General features: G+C 42.5%; 22 non-coding genes across 22 annotated transcripts; all 22 read right to left on the bottom strand.

Moving 5' to 3' along the window:
* Positions 1 to 364: 364 nt before the first annotated feature.
* On the bottom strand, positions 365 to 483 carry LOC130400404 (5S ribosomal RNA). Its single transcript, XR_008902882.1, has one exon. It is a non-coding gene; the product is annotated as a 5S ribosomal RNA (ribosomal RNA).
* A 529-nt stretch (positions 484 to 1,012) lies between these two features.
* LOC130395097 (5S ribosomal RNA) lies at positions 1,013 to 1,131 on the bottom strand. Its single transcript, XR_008898193.1, has one exon. It is a non-coding gene; the product is annotated as a 5S ribosomal RNA (ribosomal RNA).
* A 518-nt stretch (positions 1,132 to 1,649) lies between these two features.
* LOC130400531 (5S ribosomal RNA) lies at positions 1,650 to 1,768 on the bottom strand. Its single transcript, XR_008903013.1, has one exon. It is a non-coding gene; the product is annotated as a 5S ribosomal RNA (ribosomal RNA).
* A 1,285-nt stretch (positions 1,769 to 3,053) lies between these two features.
* On the bottom strand, positions 3,054 to 3,173 carry LOC130395750 (5S ribosomal RNA). Its single transcript, XR_008898769.1, has one exon. It is a non-coding gene; the product is annotated as a 5S ribosomal RNA (ribosomal RNA).
* Positions 3,174 to 3,692: 519 nt separating this feature from the next.
* LOC130400784 (5S ribosomal RNA) lies at positions 3,693 to 3,811 on the bottom strand. Its single transcript, XR_008903257.1, has one exon. It is a non-coding gene; the product is annotated as a 5S ribosomal RNA (ribosomal RNA).
* A 519-nt stretch (positions 3,812 to 4,330) lies between these two features.
* LOC130395157 (5S ribosomal RNA) lies at positions 4,331 to 4,449 on the bottom strand. The gene has a single exon (XR_008898244.1). It is a non-coding gene; the product is annotated as a 5S ribosomal RNA (ribosomal RNA).
* Positions 4,450 to 4,968: 519 nt separating this feature from the next.
* On the bottom strand, positions 4,969 to 5,087 carry LOC130394333 (5S ribosomal RNA). Its single transcript, XR_008897502.1, has one exon. It is a non-coding gene; the product is annotated as a 5S ribosomal RNA (ribosomal RNA).
* A 519-nt stretch (positions 5,088 to 5,606) lies between these two features.
* On the bottom strand, positions 5,607 to 5,725 carry LOC130401001 (5S ribosomal RNA). Its single transcript, XR_008903465.1, has one exon. It is a non-coding gene; the product is annotated as a 5S ribosomal RNA (ribosomal RNA).
* Positions 5,726 to 6,267: 542 nt separating this feature from the next.
* LOC130394386 (5S ribosomal RNA) lies at positions 6,268 to 6,386 on the bottom strand. Its single transcript, XR_008897550.1, has one exon. It is a non-coding gene; the product is annotated as a 5S ribosomal RNA (ribosomal RNA).
* A 1,737-nt stretch (positions 6,387 to 8,123) lies between these two features.
* LOC130394831 (5S ribosomal RNA) lies at positions 8,124 to 8,242 on the bottom strand. Its single transcript, XR_008897951.1, has one exon. It is a non-coding gene; the product is annotated as a 5S ribosomal RNA (ribosomal RNA).
* A 519-nt stretch (positions 8,243 to 8,761) lies between these two features.
* On the bottom strand, positions 8,762 to 8,880 carry LOC130395446 (5S ribosomal RNA). Its single transcript, XR_008898501.1, has one exon. It is a non-coding gene; the product is annotated as a 5S ribosomal RNA (ribosomal RNA).
* Positions 8,881 to 9,399: 519 nt separating this feature from the next.
* LOC130400008 (5S ribosomal RNA) lies at positions 9,400 to 9,518 on the bottom strand. Its single transcript, XR_008902495.1, has one exon. It is a non-coding gene; the product is annotated as a 5S ribosomal RNA (ribosomal RNA).
* Positions 9,519 to 10,037: 519 nt separating this feature from the next.
* On the bottom strand, positions 10,038 to 10,156 carry LOC130395086 (5S ribosomal RNA). Its single transcript, XR_008898183.1, has one exon. It is a non-coding gene; the product is annotated as a 5S ribosomal RNA (ribosomal RNA).
* A 519-nt stretch (positions 10,157 to 10,675) lies between these two features.
* On the bottom strand, positions 10,676 to 10,794 carry LOC130394199 (5S ribosomal RNA). Its single transcript, XR_008897381.1, has one exon. It is a non-coding gene; the product is annotated as a 5S ribosomal RNA (ribosomal RNA).
* Positions 10,795 to 11,323: 529 nt separating this feature from the next.
* On the bottom strand, positions 11,324 to 11,442 carry LOC130399497 (5S ribosomal RNA). Its single transcript, XR_008902005.1, has one exon. It is a non-coding gene; the product is annotated as a 5S ribosomal RNA (ribosomal RNA).
* A 529-nt stretch (positions 11,443 to 11,971) lies between these two features.
* LOC130400492 (5S ribosomal RNA) lies at positions 11,972 to 12,090 on the bottom strand. Its single transcript, XR_008902975.1, has one exon. It is a non-coding gene; the product is annotated as a 5S ribosomal RNA (ribosomal RNA).
* A 530-nt stretch (positions 12,091 to 12,620) lies between these two features.
* LOC130400491 (5S ribosomal RNA) lies at positions 12,621 to 12,739 on the bottom strand. Its single transcript, XR_008902974.1, has one exon. It is a non-coding gene; the product is annotated as a 5S ribosomal RNA (ribosomal RNA).
* Positions 12,740 to 13,386: 647 nt separating this feature from the next.
* Positions 13,387 to 13,506, bottom strand: LOC130395012 (5S ribosomal RNA). The gene has a single exon (XR_008898116.1). It is a non-coding gene; the product is annotated as a 5S ribosomal RNA (ribosomal RNA).
* Positions 13,507 to 14,025: 519 nt separating this feature from the next.
* Positions 14,026 to 14,144, bottom strand: LOC130400405 (5S ribosomal RNA). Its single transcript, XR_008902883.1, has one exon. It is a non-coding gene; the product is annotated as a 5S ribosomal RNA (ribosomal RNA).
* Positions 14,145 to 14,663: 519 nt separating this feature from the next.
* LOC130395566 (5S ribosomal RNA) lies at positions 14,664 to 14,781 on the bottom strand. The gene has a single exon (XR_008898611.1). It is a non-coding gene; the product is annotated as a 5S ribosomal RNA (ribosomal RNA).
* A 519-nt stretch (positions 14,782 to 15,300) lies between these two features.
* LOC130394618 (5S ribosomal RNA) lies at positions 15,301 to 15,419 on the bottom strand. The gene has a single exon (XR_008897758.1). It is a non-coding gene; the product is annotated as a 5S ribosomal RNA (ribosomal RNA).
* A 519-nt stretch (positions 15,420 to 15,938) lies between these two features.
* On the bottom strand, positions 15,939 to 16,057 carry LOC130399809 (5S ribosomal RNA). The gene has a single exon (XR_008902307.1). It is a non-coding gene; the product is annotated as a 5S ribosomal RNA (ribosomal RNA).
* Positions 16,058 to 20,086: the final 4,029 nt, after the last annotated feature.

Here is a 20,086-nt window from a genome sequence, read left to right as displayed (position 1 = left end):
CGGTTCTGTCCCGTAAAACCCTCTGTCTCCGGAGAGACGCCTGTACGAGAAGTGCGCAGAGGTCCACGGGAACACCCAGAAATGGTGACGCCATTGTCAGAGGAGGGGCTAGGAAGCTGCGCACGCCGATTTAAGTAGCCGATCTCCGGCTAGACTAAGCCGAAAAACTGCTCCCGACCAGGTTTGGTTGCGAGCATAAGTCACCATGGTGATACAGCGACGCTAAAAGAGATCGACTTTCGTGGTACAACTAACCCAGGCTTGGAGCTCAACATACCTCGCTAACCCTCTAAGCGAGCTTCGTGGTACAGGGCCCAGGTCACGGTACGCCACGGAGTCAATGAGCTCGAGTTGAAAAAGAAACAGCTTACAGCACCTGGTATTCCCAGGCGGTCTCCCATCCAAGTACTAACCAGGCCCGACCCTGCTTAGTTTCCGAGATCAGACGAGATCGGGCGTATTCAGGGTGGTATGGCCGTAAGCAATTAGTGCAGGCGCAAAACCAGGTTTTATACAGTAGCACATAAGGAGTGAGAAAGCTGCTGAGGCTCGACGTTACACTTTTACAAAAACAATCATTAGTTAGATATAAACGGCAGTAATTGATTCAGTAGGACTCCTTATCCATGTAAACGATCATTGTGACATCTGAATTCATTAATTATCTGAAATACACTGCGTGTGCGTGTGATGTTAAATGTTTGAACCAAGGTTAACGGTTAAAGTGTCAGAGAATGGGTGGTGATTTTTTGACGTCCTCCCATGATCTGAAGTGAGCGTGCGTGTTTGTGTTGGTGAAAGTTTAAGAAATGTACAACTGTCGGTTCAGCTCTCTGGTGCTCCCTGCTGGCAGTATCACTATACTGTCCTCATGTTTCACAAAAATAGTTTTGAGAGACGTTGTCAGTTTTTGTATGTTGCTTAAATCCTCCAAAGCGGTTGGCAGTAAACATCAGGTCACGGTACGCCACGGTAGGCCACGGAGTCAATGAGCTCGAGTTGAAAAAGAAAATGCTTACAGGACCTGGTATTCCCAGGCGGTCTCCCATCCAAGTACTAACAAGGCCCGACCCTGCTTAGCTTCCGAGATCAGACGAGATCGGGCGTGTTCAGGGTGGTATGGCCGTAAGCAATTATTGCAGGCGCAAAACCAGGTTTTATACAGTAGCACATAAGGAGTGAGAAAGCTGCTGAGGCTCAACGTTACACTTTTACAAAAACAATCATTAGTTAGATATAAACGGCAGTAATTGATTCAGTAGGACTCCTTATCCATGTAAACGATCATTGTGACATCTGAATTCATTAATTATCTGAAATACACTGCGTGTGCGTGTGACGTTAAATGTTTGAACCAAGGTTAACGGTTAAAGTGTCAGAGAATGGGTGGTGATTTTTGACGTCCTCCCATGATCTGAAGTGAGCGTGCGTGTTTGTGTTGGTGAAAGTTTAAGAAATGTACAACTGTCGGTTCAGCTCTCTGGTGCTCCCTGCTGGCAGTATCACTATACTGTCCTCATGTTTCACAAAAATAGTTTTGAGAGACGTTGTCAGTTTTTGTATGTTGCTTAAATCCTCCAAAGCGGTTGGCAGTAAACATCAGGTCACGGTACGCCACGGAGTCAATGAGCTCGAGTTGAAAAAGAAAAAGCTTACAGCACCTGGTATTCCCAGGCGGTCTCCCATCCAAGTACTAACCAGGCCCGACCCTGCTTAGTTTCCGAGATCAGACGAGATCGGGCGTGTTCAGGGTGGTATGGCCGTAAGCAATTAGTGCAGGCGCAAAACCAGGTTTTATACAGTAGCACATAAGGAGTGAGAAAGCTGCTGAGGCTCGACGTTACACTCTTACAAAAACAATCATTAGTTAGATATAAACGGCAGTAATTGATTCAGTAGGACTCCTTATCCATGTAAACGATCATTGTGACATCTGAATTCATTAATTATCTGAAATACACTGCGTGTGCGTGTGATGTTAAATGTTTGAACCAAGGTTAACGGTTAAAGTGTCAGAGAATGGGTGGTGATTTTTTGATGTCCTCCCATGATCTGAAGTGAGCGTGCGTGTTTGCGTTGGTGAAAGTTTAAGAAATGTACAACTGTCGGTTCAGCTCTCTGGTGCTCCCTGCTGGCAGTATCACTATACTGTCCTCATGTTTCACAAAAATAGTTTTGAGAGACGTTGTCAGTTTTTGTATGTTGCTTAAATCCTCCAAAGCGGTTGGCAGTAAACATCAGGTCACGGTACGCCACGGTAGGCCACGGAGTCAATGAGCTTGAGTTGAAAAAGAAAAAGCTTACAGCACCTGGTATTCCCAGGCGGTCTCCCATCCAAGTACTAACCAGGCCCGACCCTGCTTAGCTTCCGAGATCAGACGAGATCGGGCGTTTTTTTTTTTTTTTTTTTTTTTTTTTTTTTTATTCTTTTCTCCTCTCTCTTTCCCTTTCTTTTCTTTCTTTCCTTTCCTCTCTCTTTGTTTCTTTTCTTCTCTCTTCTGCTTCTTTTTCTCTCCTTTATTTCTTCTCTTTCTCTTTCTTCTCCCTCTCTTTTTCTCTCTTTCCCTCTTCTCTTCTTTTTTTTTTGTCTTTGTCGTTTTTCTCTCTCGTTTCTTTATTCTCTTTCTCTTTCCTTTCTCACTTTTTTTTCTCTTTTTCTCTCTCTCTCTTCTTCTCTCTATTCCTTTTTTTTCTCTCTCTCCTCTCTTCTTTCCTTCCTCTCTCTTCTCTCTCTTTTCTCTCCTCTTTCTCCTCTTTCTCGCTTCTTGTTTCTCCTTCACCTTCATCATGTCCAACTCCTTGCTCTTCACCAGTATCGTTGGTTTGCTCGCTGGGGTTTTTCTTCTGCAGAATCATGGCCATTGCATCTGCCCACCCAGCGTTAAGGTTAGTGGGTTCTCCGTCAACCTCCTCAATTCCTTTATCTTCATCGTCTGCCTCATCTCCGTCACTAACTTTAATGTCCTCTTTATCATCAGCATCATCATCATCAGCTTCTTCCTCCTCATCATCGTCATCATCATCCATGTCATTCATGTCATTTTTCTCCTCACTACTTACAGCACAATGGGCTTCTGAGGAGGTCTCCCATCCAAGTACTAACCAGGCCCGACCCTGCTTAGCTTCCGAGATCAGACGAGATCGGGCGTGTTCAGGGTGGTATGGCCGTAAGCAATTACTGCTGGCGTAAAACCAGGTTTTATACAGTAGCACATAAGGAGTGAGAAACCTGCTGAGGCTCGACGTTACACTTTTACAAAAACAATCATTAGTTAGATATAAACGGCAGTAATTGATTCAGTAGGACTCCTTATCCATGTAAACGATCATTGTGACATCTGAATTTATTAATTAACTGCAATACACTGCGTGTGCGTGTGATGTTAAATGTTTGAACCAAGGTTAACGGTTAAAGGGTCAGAGAATGGGTGGTGATTTTTTGACGTCCTCCCATGATCTGAAGTGAGCGTGCGTGTTTGTGTTGGTGAAAGTTTAAGAAATGTACAACTGTCGTTTCAGCTCTCTGGTGCTCCCTGCTGGCAGTATCACTATACTGTCCTCATGTTTCACAAAAATAGTTTTGAGAGACGTTGTCAGTCTTTGTATGTTGCTTAAATCCTCCAAAGCGGTTGGCAGTAAACATCAGGTCACGGTAGGCCACGGAGGCAATGAGCTTGAGTTGAAAAAGAAAAAGCTTACAGCACCTGGTATTCCCAGGCGGTCTCCCATCCAAGTACTAACCAGGCCCGACCCTACTTAGCTTCCGAGATCAGACGAGATCGGGCGTGTTCAGGGTGGTATGGCCGTAAGAAATTAGTGCTGGCGCAAAACCAGGTTTTATACAGAAGAACATAAGGAGTGAGAAAGCTGCTGAGGCTCGACGTTACACTTTTACAAAAACAATCATTAGTTAGATATAAACGGCAGTAATTGATTCAGTAGGACTCCTTATCCAAGTAAACGATCATTGTGACATCTGAATTCATTAATTATCTGAAATACACTGCGTGTGCGTGTGATGTTAAATGTTTGAACCAAGGTTAACGGTTAAAGGGTCAGAAAATGGGTGGTGATTTTTTGACGTCCTCCCATGATCTGAAGTGAGCGTGCGTGTTTGTGTTGGTGAAAGTTTAAGAAATGTACAACTGTCGTTTCAGCTCTCTGGTGCTCCCTGCTGGCAGTATCACTATACTGTCCTCGTGTTTCACAAAAATAGTTTTGAGAGACGTTGTCAGTCTTTGTATGTTGCTTAAATCCTCCAAAGCGGTTGGCAGTAAACATCATGTCACGGTAGGCCACGGAGGCAATGAGCTCGAGTTGAAAAAGAAAAAGCTTACAGCACCTGGTATTCCCAGGCGGTCTCCCATCCAAGTTCTAACCAGGCCCGACCCTGCTTAGCTTCCGAGATCAGACGAGAACGGGCGTGTTCAGGGTGGTATGGCCGTAAGCAATTAGTGCTGGCGCAAAACCAGGTTTTATACAGAAGCACATAAGGAGTGAGAAACCTGCTGAGGCTTGACGTTACACTTTTACAAAAACAATCATTAGTTAGATATAAACGGCAGTAATTGATTCAGTAGGACTCCTTATCCATGTAAACGATCATTGTGACATCTGAATTCATTAATTCTCTGAAATACACTGCGTGTGCGTGTGATGTTAAATGTTTGAACCAAGGTTAACGGTTAAAGTGTCAGAGAATGGGTGGTGATTTTTTGATGTCCTCCCATGATCTGAAGTGAGCGTGCGTGTTTGTGTTGGTGAAAGTTTAAGAAATGTACAACTGTCGTTTCAGCTCTCTGGTGCTCTCTGCTGGCAGTATCACTATACTGTCCTCATGTTTCACAAAAATTGTTTTGAGAGACGTTGTCAGTCTTTGTATGTTGCTTAAATCCTCCAAAGCGGTTGGCAGTAAACATCAGGTCACGGTAGGCCACGGAGGCAATGAGCTCGAGTTGAAAAAGAAAAAGCTTACAGCACCTGGTATTCCCAGGCGGTCTCCCATCCAAGTACTAACCAGGCCCGACCCTGCTTAGCTTCCGAGATCAGACAAGATCGGGCTTGTTCAGGGTGGTATGGCCGTAAGCAAATAGTGCTGGCGCAAAACCAGGTTTTATACAGTAGCACATAAGGAGTGAGAAACCTGCTGAGGCTCGACGTTACACTTTTACAAAAACAATCATTAGTTAGATATAAACGGCAGTAATTGATTCAGTAGGACTCCTTATCCATGTAAACGATCATTGTGACAACTGAATTTATTAATTATCTGCAATACACTGCGTGTGCGTGTGATGTTAAATGTTTGAACCAAGGTTAACGGTTAAAGGGTCAGAGAATGGGTGGTGATTTTTTGACGTCCTCCCATGATCTGAAGTGAGCGTGCGTGTTTGTGTTGGTGAAAGTTTAAGAAATGTACAACTGTCGTTTCAGCTCTCTGGTGCTCCCTGCTGGCAGTATCACTATACTGTCCTCATGTTTCACAAAAATAGTTTTGAGAGACGTTGTCAGTCTTTGTATGTTGCTTAAATCCTCCAAAGCGGTTGGCAGTAAACATCAGGTCACGGTAGGCCACGGAGGCAATGAGCTCGAGTTGAAAAAGAAATTGCTTACAGCACCTGGTATTCCCAGGCGGTCTCCCATCTAAGTACTAACCAGGCCCGACCCTGCTTAGCTTCCGAGATCAGACGAGATCGGGCGTGTTCAGGGTGGTATGCCCGTAAGCAATTAGTTCTGGCGCAAAACCAGGTTTTATACAGTAGCACATAAGGAGTGAGAAAGCTGCTGAGGCTCGACGTTACACTTTTACAAAAACAATCATTAGTTAGATATAAACGGCAGTAATTGATTCAGTAATTGATATCGTTTACTTGGATAAGGACTCCTTATCCAAGTAAACGATCATTGTGACATCTGAATTCATTAATTATCTGAAATACACTGCGTGTGCGTGTGATGTTAATTGTTTGAACCAAGGTTAACGGTTAAAGTGTCAGAGAATGGGTGGTGATTTTTGGACGTCCTCCCATGATCTGAAGTGAGCGTGCGTGTTTGTGTTGGTGAAAGTTTAAGAAATGTACAACTGTCGTTTCAGCTCTCTGGTGCTCCCTGCTGGCAGTATCACTATACTGTCCTCGTGTTTCACAAAAATAGTTTTGAGAGACGTTGTCAGTCTTTGTATGTTGCTTAAATCCTCCAAAGCGGTTGGCAGTAAACATCAGGTCACGGTAGGCCACGGAGGCAATGAGCTCGAGTTGAAAAAGAAAAAGCTTACTGCACCTGGTATTCCCAGGCGGTCTCCCATCCAAGTACTAACCAGGCCCGACCCTGCTTAGCTTCCGAGATCAGACGAGATCGTGCGTGTTCAGGGTGGTATGGCCGTAAGCAATTAGTGCTGGCGCAAAACCAGGTTTTATACAGTAGCACATAAGGAGTGAGAAACCTGCTGAGGCTCGACGTTACACTTTTACAAAAACAATCATTAGTTAGATATAAACGGCAGTAATTGATTCAGTAGGACTCCTTATCCATGTAAACGATCATTGTGACATCTGAATTCATTAATTATCTGAAATACACTGCGTGTGCGTGTGATGTTAAATGTTTGAACCAAGGTTAACGGTTAAAGTGTCAGAGAATGGGTGGTGATTTTTGGACGTCCTCCCATGATCAGGGCCCTGTACCACGAAGCTCGCTTAGAGGGTTAGCGAGGTATGTTGAGCTCCAAGCCTGGGTTAGTTGTACCACGAAAGTCGATCTCTTTTAGCGTCGCTGTATCACCATGGTGACTTATGCTCGCAACCAAACCTGGTCGGGAGCAGTTTTTCGGCTTAGTCTAGCCGGAGATCGGCTACTTAAATCGGCGTGCGCAGCTTCCTTGCCCCTCCTCTGACAATGGCGTCACCATTTGTGGGTGTTCCCGTGGACCTCGGCGCACTTCTCGTACAGGCGTCTCTCCGGAGACAGAGGGTTTTACGGGACAGAACCGATTCCCTGGCATTGTCTGACGATATTCAGATTTCAGACTTTATTGTCATTGTGCTAACAACGAAATTGGGGTTCTTCATGAGAGATACAGATTCTCATAAGAGGGTGTTCGTTATTTGATCGTCCTTTTGGACCTTATGTAGACAATGCTTACTGTTGCGCATTGTTTCTCCGTGACAGAGTGCTAGAGTGGAGGTAGCGCGTCAGTCTTGAATATCTGCGCGGGGGGTTCGACTCCCAAGTGACGCGAATTTATGTGAAGCTTAAAAAGTCCCAATTATCATGCATATGGAATGCTTATTCACTAAAGCTTATGGAATTATATATTTGTGCTTATTTCGAACTTGAACCCATATTTTAAAGGCCGTGCTGGCACCACATCTATGGGGGTAAAATGCATGATGATAGACCGGCGAATTTGAACCCCGGTCGCTGGCGTTCGGGTCTTATACTAATCCACTACGCTACAGCCGCTACCTCTCGGCGGTTGAAAACATGCGATACATTTCTTACATAGGGTGTATTTAAAGTGAATTCCCTAAATGATAGAATAAGGCAGGATGGACGTTGCTTATGCATTTTTAAATCATCATCATTCTATTTGGATTAATGGCGAACAATTCTGCATTTGGCATAGTTATTTTACAGACAATATGCAGAATCTTTTCACTTATACTCATATAGACTGCTTGATCTATCGTAAAGGTGAGAAAAATGACGCAAAAAACGCCCCTTTCACGTGAACGCGCACTGAACCTAAAGCGGAAAACCTGGTTCAACTAATTGAATCTAAAGTGAGCTTCGTGGTACCATTTAACTCTGATTGCGAGTTGCGGCTCTGTCGAGCCAGGTTTTCCCAAGAAAGCCTGGGTATGTTCAGCGAGCTTCGTGGTATAGGGCACTGAAGTGAGCGTGCGTGTTTGTGTTGGTGAAAGTTTAAGAAATGTACAACTGTCGTTTCAGCTCTCTGGTGCTCCCTGCTGGCAGTATCACTATACTGTCCTCATGTTTTACAAAAATAGTTTTGAGAGACGTTGTCAGTCTTTGTATGTTGCTTAAATCCTCCAAAGCGGTTGGCAGTAAACATCAGGTCACGGTAGGCCACGGAGGCAATGAGCTCGAGTTGAAAAAGAAACAGCTTACAGCACCTGGTATTCCCAGGCGGTCTCCCATCCAAGTACTAACCAGGCCCGACCCTGCTGAGCTTCCGAGATCAGACGAGATCGGGCGTGTTCAGGATGGTATGGCCGTAATCAAATATTGCTGGCGCAAAACCAGGTTTTATACAGAAGCACATAAGGAGTGAGAAACCTGCTGAGGCTTGACGTTACACTTTTACAAAAACAATCATTAGTTAGATATAAACGGCAGTAATTGATTCAGTAGGACTCCTTATCCATGTAAACGATCATTGTGACATCTGAATTCATTAATTCTCTGAAATACACTGCGTGTGCGTGTGATGTTAAATGTTTGAACCAAGGTTAACGGTTAAAGTGTCAGAGAATGGGTGGTGATTTTTTGACGTCCTCCCATGATCTGAAGTGAGCGTGCGTGTTTGTGTTGGTGAAAGTTTAAGAAATGTACAACTGTCGTTTCAGCTCTCTGGTGCTCTCTGCTGGCAGTATCACTATACTGTCCTCATGTTTCACAAAAATTGTTTTGAGAGACGTTGTCAGTCTTTGTATGTTGCTTAAATCCTCCAAAGCGGTTGGCAGTAAACATCAGGTCACGGTAGGCCACGGAGGCAATGAGCTCGAGTTGAAAAAGAAAAAGCTTACAGCACCTGGTATTCCCAGGCGGTCTCCCATCCAAGTACTAACCAGGCCCGACCCTGCTTAGCTTCCGAGATCAGACAAGAGCGGGCTTGTTCAGGGTGGTATGGCCGTAAGCAAATAGTGCTGGCGCAAAACCAGGTTTTATACAGTAGCACATAAGGAGTGAGAAACCTGCTGAGGCTCGACGTTACACTTTTACAAAAACAATCATTAGTTAGATATAAACGGCAGTAATTGATTCAGTAGGACTCCTTATCCATGTAAACGATCATTGTGACAACTGAATTTATTAATTATCTGCAATACACTGCGTGTGCGTGTGATGTTAAATGTTTGAACCAAGGTTAACGGTTAAAGGGTCAGAGAATGGGTGGTGATTTTTTGACGTCCTCCCATGATCTGAAGTGAGCGTGCGTGTTTGTGTTGGTGAAAGTTTAAGAAATGTACAACTGTCGTTTCAGCTCTCTGGTGCTCCCTGCTGGCAGTATCACTATACTGTCCTCATGTTTCACAAAAATAGTTTTGAGAGACGTTGTCAGTCTTTGTATGTTGCTTAAATCCTCCAAAGCGGTTGGCAGTAAACATCAGGTCACGGTAGGCCACGGAGGCAATGAGCTTGAGTTGAAAAAGAAAAAGCTTACAGCACCTGGTATTCCCAGGCGGTCTCCCATCCAAGTACTAACCAGGCCCGACCCTGCTTAGCTTCCGAGATCAGACGAGATCGGGCGTGTTCAGGGTGGTATGGCCGTAAGAAATTAGTGCTGGCGCAAAACCAGGTTTTATACAGAAGCACATAAGGAGTGAGAAAGCTGCTGAGGCTCGACGTTACACTTTTACTAAAACAATCATTAGTTAGATATAAACGGCAGTAATTGATTCAGTAGGACTCCTTATCCAAGTAAACGATCATTGTGACATCTGAATTCATTAATTATCTGAAATACACTGCGTGTGCGTGTGATGTTAAATGTTTGAACCAAGGTTAACGGTTAAAGTGTCAGAGAATGGGTGGTGATTTTTGGACGTCCTCCCATGATCTGAAGTGAGCGTGCGTGTTTGTGTTGGTGAAAGTTTAAGAAATGTACAACTGTCGTTTCAGCTCTCTGGTGCTCTCTGCTGGCAGTATCACTATACTGTCCTCATGTTTCACAAAAATAGTTTTGAGAGACGTTGTCAGTCTTTGTATGTTGCTTAAATCCTCCAAAGCGGTTGGCAGTAAACATCAGGTCACGGTAGGCCACGGAGGCAATGAGCTCGAGTTGAAAAAGAAAAAGCTTACACCACCTGGTATTCCCAGGCGGTCTCCCATCCAAGTACTAACCAGGCCCAACCCTGCTTAGCATCCGAGATCAGACAAGATCGGGCGTGTTCAGGGTGGTATGGCCGTAAGCAAATAGTGCTAGCGCAAAACCAGGTTTTATACAGTAGCACATAAGGAGTGAGAAACCTGCTGAGGCTCGACGTTACACTTTTACAAAAACAATCATTAGTTAGATATAAACGGCAGTAATTGATTCAGTAGGACTCCTTATCCATGTAAACGATCATTGTGACAACTGAATTTATTAATTATCTGCAATACACTGCGTGTGCGTGTGATGTTAAATGTTTGAACCAAGGTTAACGGTTAAAGGGTCAGAGAATGGGTGGTGATTTTTTGACGTCCTCCCATGATCTGAAGTGAGCGTGCGTGTTTGTGTTGGTGAAAGTTTAAGAAATGTACAACTGTCGTTTCAGCTCTCTGGTGCTCCCTGCTGGCAGTATGACTATACTGTCCTCATGTTTCGCAAAAATAGTTTTGAGAGACGTTGTCAGTCTTTGTATGTTGCTTAAATCCTCCAAAGCGGTTGGCAGTAAACATCAGGTCACGGTAGGCCACGGAGGCAATGAGCTTGAGTTGAAAAAGAAAAAGCTTACAGCACCTGGTATTCCCAGGCGGTCTCCCATCCAAGTACTAACCAGGCCCGACCCTGCTTAGCTTCCGAGATTAGACGAGATCGGGCGTGTTCAGGGTGGTATGGCCGTAAGAAAATAGTGCTGGCGCAAAACCAGGTTTTATACAGAAGCACATAAGGAGTGAGAAAGCTGCTGAGGCTTGACGTTACACTTTTACAAAAACAATCATTAGTTAGATATAAACGGCAGTAATTGATTCAGTAGGACTCCTTATCCATGTAAACGATCATTGTGACATCTGAATTCATTAATTATCTGAAATACACTGCGTGTGCGTGTGATGTTAAATGTTTGAACCAAGGTTAACGGTTAAAGTGTCAGAGAATGGGTGGTGATTTTTTGACGTCCTCCCATGATCTGAAGTGAGCGTGCGTGTTTGTGTTGGTGAAAGTTTAAGAAATGTACAACTGTCGGTTCAGCTCTCTGGTGCTCCCTGCTGGCAGTATCACTATACTGTCCTCATGTTTCACAAAAATAGTTTTGAGAGACGTTGTCAGTTTTTGTATGTTGCTTAAATCCTCCAAAGCGGTTGGCAGTAAACATCAGGTCACGGTACGCCACGGTAGGCCACGCAGTCAATGAGCTCGAGTTGAAAAAGAAAAAGCTTACAGCACCAGGTATTCCCAGGCGGTCTCCCATCCAAGTACTAACCAGGCCCGACCCTGCTTAGCTTCCGAGATCAGACGAGATCGGGCGTGTTCAGGGTGGTATGGCCGTAAGCAATTAGTGCAGGCGCAAAACCAGGTTTTATACAGTAGCACATAAGGAGTGAGAAAGCTGCTGAGGCTCGACGTTACACTTTTACAAAAACAATCATTAGTTAGATATAAACGGCAGTAATTGATTCAGTAGGACTCCTTATACATGTAAACGATCATTGTGACATCTGAATTCATTAATTATCTGAAATACACTGCGTGTGCGTGTGATGTTAAATGTTTGAAGCAAGGTTAACGGTTAAAGTGTCAGAGAATGGGTGGTGATTTTTTGACGTCCTCCCATGATCTGAAGTGAGCGTGCGTGTTTGTGTTGGTGAAAGTTTAAGAAATGTACAACTGTCGGTTCAGCTCTCTGGTGCTCCCTGCTGGCAGTATCACTATACTGTCCTCATGTTTCACAAAAATAGTTTTGAGAGACGTTGTCAGTTTTTGTATGTTGCTTAAATCCTCCAAAGCGGTTGGCAGTAAACATCAGGTCACGGTACGCCACGGTAGGCCACGGAGTCAATGAGCTCGAGTTGAAAAAGAAAAAGCTTACAGCACCTGGTATTCCCAGGCGGTCTCCCATCCAAGTACTAACCAGGCCCGACCCTGCTTAGCTTCCGAGATCAGACGAGATCGGGCGTGTTCAGGGTGGTATGGACGTAAGCAATTAGTACAGGCGCAAAACCAGGTTTTATACAGTAGCAGATAAGGAGTGAGAAAGCTGCTGAGGCTCGACGTTACACTTTTACAAAAACAATCATTAGTTAGATATAAACGGCAGTAATTGATTCAGTAGGACTCCTTATCCATGTAAACGATCATTGTGACATCTGAATTCATTAATTATCTGAAATACACTGCGTGTGCGTGTGATGTTAAATGTTTGAACCAAGGTTAACGGTTAAAGTGTCAGAGAATGGGTGGTGATTTTTTGACGTCCTCCCATGATCTGAAGTGAGCGTGCGTGTTTGTGTTGGTGAAAGTTTAAGAAATGTACAACTGTCGGTTCAGCTCTCTGGTGCTCCCTGCTGGCAGTATCACTATACTGTCCTCATGTTTCACAAAAATAGTTTTTGAGAGACGTTGTCAGTTTTTGTATGTTGCTTAAATCCTCCAAAGCGGTTGGCAGTAAACATCAGGTCACGGTACGCCACGGTAGGCCACGGAGTCAATGAGCTCGAGTTGAAAAAGAAAAAGCTTACAGCACCTGGTATTCCCAGGCGGTCTCCCATCCAAGTACTAACCAGGCCCGACCCTGCTTAGCTTCCGAGATCAGACGAGATCGGGCGTGTTCAGGGTGGTATGGACGTAAGCAATTAGTACAGGCGCAAAACCAGGTTTTATACAGTAGCAGATAAGGAGTGAGAAAGCTGCTGAGGCTCGACGTTACACTTTTACAAAAACAATCATTAGTTAGATATAAACGGCAGTAATTGATTCAGTAGGACTCCTTATCCATGTAAACGATCATTGTGACATCTGAATTCATTAATTATCTGAAATACACTGCGTGTGCGTGTGATGTTAAATGTTTGAACCAAGGTTAACGGTTAAAGTGTCAGAGAATGGGTGGTGATATTTTGACGTCCTCCCATGATCTGAAGTGAGCGTGCGTGTTTGTGTTGGTGAAAGTTTAAGAAATGTACAACTGTCGTTTCAGCTCTCTGGTGCTCCCTGCTGGCAGTATCACTATACTGTCCTCATGTTTCACAAAAATAGTTTTGAGAGACGTTGTCAGTTTTTGTATGTTGCTTAAATCCTCCAAAGCGGTTGGCAGTAAACATCAGGTCACGGTACGCCACGGAGTCAATGAGCTCGAGTTGAAAAAGAAAAAGCATACAGCACCTGGTATTCCCAGGCGGTCTCCCTTCCAAGTACTAACCATGCCCGACCCTGCTTAGCTTGCAAGATCAGACGAGATCGGGCGTGTTTTTTTTTTTTCTTTTGGTGACACCCGTCACTACTTACAGCAACCTGGGCTTCTGAGGAGGTCTCCCATCCAAGTACTAACCAGGCCCGACCCTGCTTAGCTTCCAAGATCAGACGAGATCGGGCGTGTTCAGGGTGGTATGGCCGTAAGCAATTAGTGTAGGCGCAAAACCAGGTTTTATACAGTAGCACATAAGGAGTGAGAAAGCTGCTGAGGCTTGACGTTACACTTTTACAAAAACAATCATCAGTTAGATATAAACGGCAGCAATTGATTCAGTAGGACTCCTTATACATGTAAACGATCATTGTGACATCTGAATTCATTAATTATCTGAAATACACTGCGTGTGCGTGTGATGTTAAATGTTTGAACCAAGGTTAACGGTTAAAGTGTCAGAGAATGGGTGGTGATTTTTTGACGTCCTCCCATGATCTGAAGTGAGCGTGCGTGTTTGTGTTGGTGAAAGTTTAAGAAATGTACAACTGTCGGTTCAGCTCTCTGGTGCTCCCTGCTGGCAGTATCACTATACTGTCCTCATGTTTCACAAAAATAGTTTTGAGAGACGTTGTCAGTTTTTGTATGTTGCTTAAATCCTCCAAAGCGGTTGGCAGTAAACATCAGGTCACGGTAGGCCACGGAGTCAATGAGCTCGAGTTGAAAAAGAAAATGCTTACAGCACCTGGTATTCCCAGGCGGTCTCCCATCCAAGTACTAACCAGGCCCGACCCTGCTTAGCTTCCAAGATCAGACGAGATCGGGCGTGTTCAGGGTGGTATGGCCGTAAGCAATTAGTGCAGGCGCAAAACCAGGTTTTATACAGTAGCACATAAGGAGTGAGAAAGCTGCTGAGGCTTGACGTTACACTTTTACAAAAACAATCATCAGTTAGATATAAACGGCAGTAATTGATTCAGTAGGACTCCTTATCCATGTAAACGATCATTGTGACATCTGAATTCATTAATTATCTGAAATACACTGCGTGTGCGTGTGATGTTAAATGTTTGAACCAAGGTTAACGGTTAAAGTGTCAGAGAATGGGTGGTGATTTTTTGACGTCCTCCCATGATCTGAAGTGAGCGTGCGTGTTTGTGTTGGTGAAAGTTTAAGAAATGTACAACTGTCGGTTCAGCTCTCTGGTGCTCCCTGCTGGCAGTATCACTATACTGTCCTCATGTTTCACAAAAATAGTTTTGAGAGACGTTGTCAGTTTTTGTATGTTGCTTAAATCCTCCAAAGCGGTTGGCAGTAAACATCAGGTCACGGTACGCCACGGAGTCAATGAGCTCGAGTTGAAAAAGAAAATGATTACAGCACCTGGTATTCCCAGGCGGTCTCCCATCCAAGTACTAACCAGGCCCGACCCTGCTTAGCTTCCGAGATCAACGAGATTGGGCGTGTTCAGGGTGGTATGGCCGTAAGCAATTAGTGCAGGCGCAAAACCAGGTTTTATACAGTAGCACATAAGGAGTGAGAAAGCTGCTGAGGCTCGACGTTACACTCTTACAAAAACAATCATTAGTTAGATATAAACGGCAGTAATTGATTCAGTAGGACTCCTTATCCATGTAAACGATCATTGTGACATCTGAATTCATTAATTATCTGAAATACACTGCGTGTGCGTGTGATGTTAAATGTTTGAACCAAGGTTAACGGTTAAAGTGTCAGAGAATGGGTGGTGATTTTTTGACGTCCTCCAATGATCTGAAGTGAGCGTGCGTGTTTGTGTTGGTGAAAGTTTAAGAAATGTACAACTGTCGGTTCAGCTCTCTGGTGCTCCCTGCTGGCAGTATCACTATACTGTCCTCATGTTTCACAAAAATAGTTTTGAGAGACGTTGTCAGTTTTTGTATGTTGCTTAAATCCTCCAAAGCGGTTGGCAGTAAACATCAGGTCACGGTACGCCACGGAGTCAATGAGCTCGAGTTGAAAAAGAAAAAGATTACAGCACCTGGTATTCCCAGGCGGTCTCCCACCCAAGTACTAACCAGGCCCGACCCTGCTTAGCTTCCGAGATCAAACGAGATTGGGCGTGTTCAGGGTGGTATGGCCGTAAGCAATTAGTGCAGGCGCAAAACCTGGTTTTATACAGTAGCACATAAGGAGTGAGAAAGCTGCTGAGGCTCGACGTTACACTTTCACAAAAACAATCATTAGTTAGATATAAACGGCAGTAATTGATTCAGTAGGACTCCTTATCCATGTAAACGATCATTGTGACATCTGAATTCATTAATTATCTGAAATACACTGCGTGTGCGTGTGATGTTAAATGTTTGAACCAAGGTTAACGGTTAAAGTGTCAGAGAATGGGTGGTGATTTTTTGACGTCCTCCCATGATCTGAAGTGAGCGTGCGTGTTTGTGTTGGTGAAAGTTTAAGAAATGTACAACTGTCGGTTCAGCTCTCTGGTGCTCCCTGCTGGCAGTATCACTATACTGTCCTCATGTTTCACAAAAATAGTTTTGAGAGACGTTGTCAGTTTTTGTATGTTGCTTAAATCCTCCAAAGCGGTTGGCAGTAAACATCAGGTCACGGTAGGCCACGGAGTCAATGAGCTCGAGTTGAAAAAGAAGATGCTTACAGCACCTGGTATTCCCAGGCGGTCTCCCATCGAAGTACTAACCAGGCCCGACCCTGCTTAGCTTCCGAGATCAGACGAGATCGGGCGTGTTCAGGGTGGTATGGCCGTAAGCAATTAGTGCAGGCGCAAAACCAGGTTTTATACAGTAGCACATAAGGAGTGAGAAAGCTGCTGAGGCTTGACGTTACACTTTTACAAAAACAATCATCAGTTAGATATAAACGGCAGTAATTGATTCAGTAGGACTCCTTATCCATGTAAACGATCATTGTGACATCTGAATTCATTAATTATCTGAAATACACTGCGTGTGCGTGTGATGTTAAATGTTTGAACCAAGGTTAACGGTTAAAGTGTCAGAGAATGGGTGGTGATTTTTTGACGTCCTCCCATGATCTGAAGTGAGCGTGCGTGTTTGCGTTGGTGAAAGTTTAAGAAATGTACAACTGTCGGTTCAGCTCTCTGGTGCTCCCTGCTGGCAGTATCACTATACTGTCCTCATGTTTCACAAAAATAGTTTTGAGAGACGTTGTCAGTTTTTGTATGTTGCTTAAATCCTCCAAAGCGGTTGGCAGTAAACATCAGGTCAAGGTACGCCACGGAGTCAATGAGCTCGAGTTGAAAAAGAAAAAGCTTACAGCACCTGGTATTCCCAGGCGGTCTCCCATCCATGTACTAACCAGGCCCGACCCTGCTTAGCTTCCGAGATCAGACGAGATCGGGCGTTTTTTTTTTTTTTTTTTTTTTTTTTTTTTTTTTATCTTTCATTATAAAAATAAATCAGATTTTACATACAAGCGTAATCTACACAGAGGGGAAAAAACATATACTTGAATTCAAATGTAAAATCACAAAATAAATAAAATAAAAGTAAACAATAACATCAGCATTTTAACAAGTAGGTCCTCCTGCCAAGCATTATTCAATCATACACATCAGTTTTCCTTTGTCATTGATAGAAATGAAACTGCATCCATTAACAAAATGTTTAAATTCTTCCTTTTCATACTTAAAAATTAAACGTATGTCTTTTTTCAACCCCGATACAAAGTAGGCCCAGACAGATATTATTTTTTGTTCAAAATGTGCTAGATTCCTTCTTAGCCATACAGCATATCTAGCATGACTTAGTACATAGTTTATCATATTTATGTTTACTTTCTCCTTCTTTTCCCATACTCCAAACAGAAATGTTTTTTTCCAGTCCTTTCCCTCAAAATACTGCTTCCCCCAGTTCTCCTGCAAGAATTCCTTTAACTTCATGAAAAAGATCTTCAATTTGTCACACTCATAATATAAATGCATTAATGTCTCCGGATCAGTTTTGCATATATCGCACTCCCTTCTTACATCCTTATTTATTTGGTGTATCACCACATTTGTGTACAGTCTGTTGTGCCGTAATTTAAAATCATGATCCTGACATTCTATACTATTTTTGCTTACATTCCACTGCTCCCATATTTGATTTCCTTCCATACCTGGGAACACCTTTTCCCAAACCTTTTCCGATGCAGGTTCCTTAAATTCCTTTTGGATCAGCGCTTTGTAGTAGTCCTTTATCTTTGAATCCCTTAGTGGCTTTTTTCCCCATTATTTTCTATATATAACTCGGGGAACGTTATTTTCCTTTCTATAACCACGTTATTTTCTATTTGCCTCACCCAATCTATTGGTATGCTTTCTTTTATTTTATCGTACATATTTACAGTAGTGGTTTCGTTCATTTCTTCATCATACTCCTTAACTGTGTCTATTATAGCCTGGTATCTTAGAAACCCAGGTATGAATTCATATAGGCAATGTTTTATTTGCGTTAGTCCAGAATAAAATATTTTTTTATCCCATAGCATGTTATTGTTCATTTTTATCAATGGGTTACACCATATTGGTTGATTTATTACCTGACTGTATTTTGTGCATTCATATTTAATGTTTATTCTGTATTTCCCCCATGCATCAAACACCTCTTTATAATATCTAGGCACTTTCTCATACATGGAGTTTTTCATTATCATTATTAGACCGTTTTCTTCACATCTTCCATTTTTATATAAATATTCCTTAAAAACATTTTTCCATCCATAATCAACCCTATCGTACAGATACTTTTTAACAGTTTTTATTCGTATTGCTTTTTTCTTAATATTCAAGTCCACCAATTTCAATCCTCCTTCTTCATATTTCCCTATCAGTGTCTTTTGTGCTATTCTTGCCAGTTTCCCATCCCAAATGTAATTTGTAATTGTGCCGTTTAGCTCTTTGTGCACCCACTCTGGCATGTCTATCACAGTCAAGACATAGACAATCTGGGATAGTATTAATGCATTTACCACTAAAACCTTCCCCTTTAATTTCAATCTCCTCGGCTTCCACGCATTTAATGTGTTTTTCACTTTATTTATTACCCCATTCCATGTCTCATCTCTCGCCTCCTTTTCTTTCACTCCCATATTTATCCCCAATATTTTCATATAATCATTTGAAACTCTAAAAGGTATGTTACAATCATTTTGGTTTATATTTCCGACGTACATTATTTCAGTTTTGTCTATATTTACTTTAGCCCCTGCTGCTCTCCCATATATTTCCATTTTTCCCATTATCCTTTTCACGCTATTCATATTTTTTACCATACATGTGGTGTCATCAGCATATTGCTGTATTTTGCTTTCACCCCCATTTGGCAATTTTATCCCCTCTATTTCCTTATCCTTCTTTATCATTTCCGCGAGACTTTCTGCAGTTAAGCTGTAAAGTACTGCCGATAGCGGGCACCCTTGCCTCACAGATCTTTCCAATGGAAAAGGATCTGTTATAGCTCCATTTATTTTTATCCTACTCCTTGCATTTTTGTACAATAATTTAATCCAGTTGATTATTCTTTGCCCAAAACCAAATTTTTCTAATGTGCAAAATAAAAAACTATGCTCAACCCTATCGAAGGCTTTATTAAGGTCCATACTTAAAATAATTCCACCATCCTTCCCCATGCATTCGATTGTGTCCCTTATTGTGCAAATAATGTCCGATATGTCCCTCCCTGGTATCCCATACGCCTGTGTTGGTGCTATGATTGTTGGTGCTGCTGTTTTTATTCTGTTTGCTAATACCTTTGTTAAGATCTTGTAATCCGTGTTTAGTACAGTTAGCGGCCTATAGTTTTCCAGTTTTCTTTTGCTTCCCTTATTTTTATATATGATCGTTATTAGTCCTGTTGCCAGCGACTCTGGTATCTCCTGCTCCTTCTCCATCTCTGCATAAAGTATGTTTAAAATTGGTAGCAGATCGTCTATAAATGTTTTATAAAATTCACTTGTAAGGCCATCTGTTCCCGGACTTTTATTGGTATTTAATGACATTATTGCTTCCTTTATTTCTATGTCTTTGATGTTGTCATCACACATACTTTTCTCATCATTTGTTATCGTTTTATTAATATTACCTAATACTGCATTTATATCTTCCTTCTTTGCATTTCCTTTTTTGTATAGATTTTTATAAAATGTCCCAACATTTCCAATAATGTCTACAAAATCATTTATTATCTCTCCATTTTCATTTTCTAACTCTTCAATATATACCCTTTCCTGTTTCCTTTTTTCTAATCCCAAAAAATAGCCTGTGCATCTCTCCCCCATCATCGCATATTTCTCCCTACTCCTTGTTATTGCCCCCATACATTTATTCTGTTCATAAACGTCCAGTTTGGATTTCACCTTTATGTATTTTTCTATGCTATGTTTTGGATCCTTATCAATTCTTTCTGCCTCTTCTGCCAGCTCATCCTTCAAACATTTTATTTTCTCTCTTTCTTTAAAAGCCCGGACCTTTGCATATCTAATACTTATTGTCCTTATCTTTTGCTTCAGTCTTTCCCACCATAATCCCTTGTTTCTACACATGTCCATGTTCTTTCTTCCATTCTCTATGCAGGCCACTATTTTATTTCTATATCCCTCTTCCTCTAGGAGAGTACTGTTTAGGCACCACACTCCTCCTCCCCTTCTCTCTATCCCAGTACCAACCTCTATTGACAGGATTGCATGGTCACTGAATGATGTGAATTTATGCATCATATTTTTTATAAATTTAACCATTGTCTGATGTGCTATACACAAGTCTATTCGGCTTTGTTTTA

This window comes from Gadus chalcogrammus, chromosome 12, assembly GCF_026213295.1.
Source record: "Gadus chalcogrammus isolate NIFS_2021 chromosome 12, NIFS_Gcha_1.0, whole genome shotgun sequence".
Lineage (NCBI taxonomy): Eukaryota > Metazoa > Chordata > Actinopteri > Gadiformes > Gadidae > Gadus > Gadus chalcogrammus.
Note: the sequence above shows the minus strand (reverse complement) of the source record. Positions and strands in the feature narration are given on the sequence as shown.